The sequence below is a fragment of the Cryptomeria japonica genome, chromosome 8, assembly GCF_030272615.1.
Source record: "Cryptomeria japonica chromosome 8, Sugi_1.0, whole genome shotgun sequence".
In the NCBI taxonomy this organism is placed as follows: Eukaryota; Viridiplantae; Streptophyta; class Pinopsida; order Cupressales; family Cupressaceae; genus Cryptomeria; species Cryptomeria japonica.
In genome coordinates this window covers 262,752,895-262,759,755 of record NC_081412.1, presented here as the reverse complement: position 1 = coordinate 262,759,755, position 6,861 = coordinate 262,752,895, and positions in this window count along the sequence as shown.

Genomic DNA, 6,861 nt, shown 5'->3' with positions numbered 1-6,861 from the left:
GAGGAAAAGGCATTATATCTTTTGATGGTAAGCATAATACTGACAATATTTATTATATTGAAGGTTTGAAGCATAATCTTTTGAGTGTTGGTCAATTAGTTGAAAAGGGATTTCAGTTACAATTCAAGAATAGTAAATGCAAAATCATGAATAGAACTAGTTTGGAGATTGTAACTGGTAATCAAACTAGAGGTAATATCTTTCATTTGAATAACAGTGAAAAGACATGCTTGATTGAACATATTGATGAAAGTTGGTTATGGCATAAAAGACTCTGTCATGTGAATTTTGATTGCATTATAAAGATTAGTTCATCTAAGGCAGTAAGGGATTTACCTAAGATTGTATAACCTCATAATCTGGTATGTAAGGAATATAAAATGGGAAAGCAAGTTAGAACAACTTTAAAGAGTATTTCTGAGAAATCCAATAATATTCTTGATTTAATTCATACTGACTAGTGTGGTCTGGCAAGAGCAAGAAGTCTACAGGGAGATAGATACTTTATGCTAATCATTGATGATTATTCTAGAATGTGTTGGGTTACTTTTCTCAGGGAGAAATCGAAAACTTTTGGGAAATTCAAATTATTCAAGGCACTGGTAGAGAATGAAACTAGTAAGAAAATCAAATGTTTAAGATCAGATCAAGGAGGTGAATTTACATCTAAGGAGTTCAATATATTTTGTGAAGTGAATGGAATCAAAAGACAACTATCAGCACCCTAGACACCTCACCAAAATGGAGTTGTGGAAAGGAAAAATAGAACTATTCTGGATGTAGCTAGAAGCATGATATTAGAAGCCAATCTACCTTATGTGTACTGGAGAGAAGCAGTGAATACAGTGGTTTACACTTTCAATAGAGTTCACTTCAAAGGTGAAACCGATAAGACACCTTATGAATTATGGTTTGGTAATATTCCTACTCTTAAATACTTCAGAATATTTGGAAGCAAATGTTACATTAGGAGAGATGAGTATATTGGTAAATTTGATCCTAGAAGTGATGAAGGAATATTTCTTGGTTATTCATCTAAGAGCGAAGCATATAGATGTTATAATAAAAGATTGCAGAAAATCATTGAGAGTGCAAATGTGAAGATAGATGAACACTTTAGAGGAAATTCAAGGTCTATGGATTCTGAACCGGCAGTTGAGATGATCACAAATGAACCTATACAGAGTGCACTGGTACAGAATGTGGATCCAGTCACATCGGCATCATCAGAGAATTCCACAGTGACTGAAGAACAGTAGCAAGTAAACACACCTAGGTATGTAATACTGAATCACTCTGAAAGTCAGATAATTGGGAATAAGTATCAAGGAGTTATGACAAGAGGAAAACTGGCAAATGAAGAGGTATGTTTAATTTCTCAAATTGAACTAGCAATTGTTATTGAGGCATGTGAAGATAAACATTGTATTAAAGCTATGGAAGATCAATTGGAACAAATTGAAAAGAACAATACATGGGCATTGGTTCCCCGGCCTTAAGATAAAAATGTAATTGGAACTAAATGGGTATTCAAAAATAAATTTAATGAAGATGGTAAGGTAATCAGAAACAAAGCAAGATTAGTGTGTAAAGGATATTCACAGAAAGAGGGAATTGACTACAATGAAACCTTTGCACTAGTAGCTAGAATTGAGGCAGCCAGATTATTTCCTGCATTTACAGCACACAAGAACTATAAAGCATATCAAATGGATGTAAAATGTGCATTTCTGAATGGTGATCTTGAAGAGGAAGTTTACATTGAATAACTTGATGGATTTTCATTGACAAATGATAAAGATATGGTTTGCATATTAAGGAAAGCTTTATATGGATTGAAGCAAGCTCCTAGAGCTTGGTATGCTAGATTGGACAAATATCTTTTGAAGCTTGGTTACACTAAAGGTAATGCTGATAGCAACTTATATTTCAAAGTGACTAATGAAGACATATTGGTTATTGAAGTTTTTGTTGATGACATCATTTTTGGAGGAGAAGATGGATTGTGTAAAGACTTTGCTAATAAGATGCAGGAAGAATTTGAAATGTCTATGATTGGGGAGATAAAATTCTTTTTAGGATTGCAAATTTCACAGACTGATAAAGGTATATTTATATATATCAAACAAATTACTTGAAGGAACTACTAAAGAAATTTGGTATGGAAAATTCTAAACTGGTAAGTACTCCTATGACTACAATTGATAAATTGACATTGAAAGATGATTTGGCTCCTATTAATCCAACAAGATACAAATCTATGATTGGAGTTTTACTGTATTTGACACAAACAAGACCTAATATAATGAATGCAGTGTGTATTGTTTCAATATTTTAGAGTAATCCTAGAGAAAATCATGAATCAGCAGTGAAAAGGATTTTCCGGTATCTACAAGGCACAACAAATCTTGGTTTATGGTATCCTAAAGATGAAAATTTTGATTTATGTGCATATGCACCAATGCTAATTAGGCAGGAGATGTAGATGACAGAAAGAGTACCACTGGTGGGACATTCTTTCTTGGTAGAAGATTGATTTCATGGTTGAGCAAGAAACAAAGTTGTACATCATTATCAACAGCAGAATCAAAATATGTTGCAGCAACAACTAATTGTACTCAGGTATTATGGATTAAGCAAATGTTGAAGGACATAAAGGTAAAATACAAAGAACCTATAATCATTTACTGTGATAATTCAGTAGCAATTGATAAATCTAATAATCTGATATTTCACTCTAAAACTAAACATGTTTCTATCAAATATAATTTTCTAAAAGAGAATGTTGAAGCAAAAGAAGTGAGATTGGTTTATGTGAATACTAAAGAGCAGATTGCAGATATCTTTACTAAGCCTTTGCCTAAGGAAACTTTTGAATATCTCAAAGAGCAGCTTGGGGTAATACCCTCACTAGTAGAGACTTAGACAATTGATGATTGACATCAAACCAACAGAATTAACAAAGAAACTTTTTTCCGGCTTTGATGGAGGAGAGCTACTTCTCAGGGGGAGTAGTTGGTTATTATAATTGGTTATTGGAATTGGTTTTATCTGGTATTTGTATTGCTTTGGCATTTGATGTCAAAGGGGGGGAGATATCTATGGAAAAACATACATTATCCTTTGGGGAGAGATTACTTATTGGGGGAGTGATATATACTCTCTGCATTTATATTTTGATTTCTAGTATTGATCTATTCTGGAGATTGTTGGTTTTTGGTTTTTGGTATTCTGTTTTGGCACTAAGATGTTTTTCCATCTTGTATTGTCATCAATGCCAAAGGGGAAGATTGTTGGTATTATTGATGTGTTGCATTGGTTTTGTCATTGATGTCAACACTTATCAACACTTATCCTTCTAGAGATCTTTGGTTATGTTCACCGGCAAGTTCAGTGACTTATGCATAGTCACCGGTACATCATTCATCGGCAGGTTATATTGTTCACTGGCACTGAGGATGACTTGTTATCATCTGGAGATCAATTGGTTATGTCAAAGATATGGTTTGGACACTTGGTTTTGGTATTTTGATTATTGGTCTAATTGGGTTGACATATTTGTTGTTACCGGCAAATTGGTCTAGGTTATGGACTGGCATGCATTATCTATTCTAGATCAGCACGACACATTACGGAGATGATTTTCTAATTGGATATTGTTGTAATTTTATTAAGCTGACATGATGCATCGCATCTTGACTTATCTGTAATTGATTTTATTGTAATATTCTTTATTAGCCAACCTACGCATTTGGTCTTAGGTTTTGGTATATATGTAAGATCTCATTTGTGAGATGATGAAAAAGAAAAAAAGGATAACATAGAGAGACGGTATATGGTTATGGTATTGTAACATGGTATGTGTGAATATTGAAGATCATATGAGAAAACCATAGAGAAGGTTCAAGGAAGGTTTGAAGGTGATTATCAAAGCTTAATCGATACTGAATCCAGCATTGGAGATGCTACTTTGAGCAGTACATTATCATCGGATTTAATCATCCAATTGTAGTCAATGTGACTCCTATTTTATGATTGAGCAGTGAGCTCTAGGCGGTTGGCCTTTCTGCATGTGCAGACCCCATTTGTATACACATACTATCTACAGTAGTATCATCTGATTGTAGGTAAGGTTTCCCACAGTGTTTTTTCCCCTTACAAGGTTTTCATGTACAAATCTCTATGTTATGTGTTGTGGATGTTGTTTATCTTTTTGTTATATGCATTGAGTTTCATTGATATTAATATTAACTGCTAATTTGTCTACCAACATTAAGTTTGGTTTACCGGTATTAAGTATAAAGTTTGATTAATTTATATTTGGTTGAAATTAATAGACAACTGATTCAACCCCCCCCCCCCCTCCTCATTTGCCTCGGGGTCCTAACAAACACACAAAAATGAAGGAAAGACACAAAACCCTCTAAGATGTCCTCCAATATGCTCATAGTTGCTCCTCCCTTGTTCCTCTCCTCTCCAAGTTCCACATGAGTGTAGCTCTTAGCTTTTTGCACTATTACAGATGTCTTATGGAGATTCAAGATTATGAGAATGCCTAATTATGTAAATGCAAACAAGCTAAATATGAAAAATTACCTAATTAGTCTATGTTAATTTTACCCAATATAACAAAGAAAAGTGCTTCTAAATTCTCTCTCAAATTTACTATAAGTTTGATGCATACAAGATTTCTAGATCATTTTGAAGAAGGAATGGGCTCTATTTATAGGAAAAATAGGGCAATGGATGGTTGAGATTGAGTAATCTCAACAAGGGTCAGGATTAATGAGTTTATGATCCATGTGAGGGCTTTCAACCCAATCCCAAGATGACAAATCTCAACATGAGATGGCTTGAGAGGAGAGGGAAGAAGCATTAAATGCTTGAGATGACTTGAAGGTTACCTTAGGAGGTAAGGTTTAGGCTTGAGTTAGTGAATAAATCCTTTATCTAATGGACAAACTCTTGTGCAAGAGTTAGTGGGGATAACCATGGTCAAAGCAATGAATGCTTGAAGAGACCCATGAGTTAAATGGGGGTTGAGTTAGAGGGAAAGCTTCTAACCATGTGGGTGAGTTGAGTTTAACCATTAATGGTTATGTAAGAGGCATAAATGGTTATGTAAGAACCATTAATGGTTTGGAAGACTTTAGGGGTTAGCTTGTTGGAGAATAAAAGCTTTTAATGCTTTTCAAAGACTTTGAGGCTTTGAGAATTGACTTCAAATTGCTTAAGAAAGTGATAATAATTAGGGAGGGTGATTAAGCTTAATTAGGAATGGTTTAGAAGAATCTAGAATGGGTTAGAAGAGCAAGTGGGTTTGGTGGGTGAGAGAAAATAGGATTTTAATTAAAATAGAATTACTTTATTTCAACTAAATAGTACAACTTGCATTTGTAGGAGAATGCAAGTGGGGGGAAGTTTAGAGATTTAAATAAATATTTATTTATTTATTTAAATGAGAAAAGGGGTTAAATTAAACAAATATGTTTTATTCATTTAATTGATTTAGAGTGTGTCTTAATGAATTAATTTAAATAAATTGAATAATTTATTTAATTAATAGAAGAAGAGGTTGAGAATGAATTAATTAAATATCAATTTAATTAACTTTTGACTGATTGCTAAATAATCAAATAAATAATAAATATTCATTTAATTAAGTGGACATATTTATGTGTCTACATTTGCCCCTCTTTAAGATGGTGCAGTTTATAGCGTCATTTCAAAGAAATAAAAATAGGTATGAGAAATATACCCCATAAATATTAATTTAGTGGGTGGTATGCCCCCTCGAGAGATGGGCCAAAAAATTTCAAAAAATTGGGCTATCTCTCAAAAAAAGAGAAAGAAGTTGAGGTAGGTAGAATAGAATAATTTAGAAATAATTGTGAAAGAATGGGAGAAGACGGAGTGAACACGGAGAAATGGCAAGCCAGTGAGTACCCTTAGGTCATGCAGGAGATACGATGCACATGCGGTGTTTGTGCTTTTGATTGATACTGTACAATTGATCAAGATTGGTTGGACAATCTGGTGCAATTGGTGGAATTGCCCCAATCGAGTCAAAGCATGAGAGTTGATGTCAGTTGTTCGCTTGGATAGGATAAAGTCTAAGTAAGTGAATCAAAGCAACATGTTGTGATTTAGACAATTGATGTAATTACCCAATGAAGTCAAGGTATCTGAAGCAAAATACTTGTTGAGAGTTAGACAATTGATGTAATTGTATGTTTGGATTGTGTTTGATTGGTTGATCAATTGACAGTGTTTGTGTTGTAGGTTGTTTGTGGTGAATCATAGCAGCCCTGTTGAGACTAGGCAATTGATGTAAATGCATGTTGTAGTCTAGGATTGCCATAATTGATTACCTATTGAGACCCAAAGATACTTGATGAAAAAGTATCTATTGATAGTCTAGGTGTGCATGAGTCGATGTACCTGTGTAGACAGAGTAACTTGCTTGCTTATAGGATGATGTGGCTTGATTAGGTTGATGGGACACGATGTAGGGTCTGTGATTATGATGATCAAGATGGGGAGGGTGAGGGGGGATTCAGTGTTTGATAGAAGGTATGGAGGACCTAGGATGGGAAATAATGCATGGTATGCATTTATGATGATGACCTAGAGAGGGAGGTTGAGGGGGATGATTCAATGTTAGATAGAAGGTATGGAGGACCTAGGACTCATTCCTGTGAAAGAAGATCAAAAAAAAAGAGAGTATCCATTGTCATTACTATGTATGAATGATATGCAGCAATATGGATGTATGGATGGGTGAAATGCAACATAATGCAATATATACATATGAGATGAAATGGTGATCCATAGATTATTCACAATGCTTAATTTTCATCA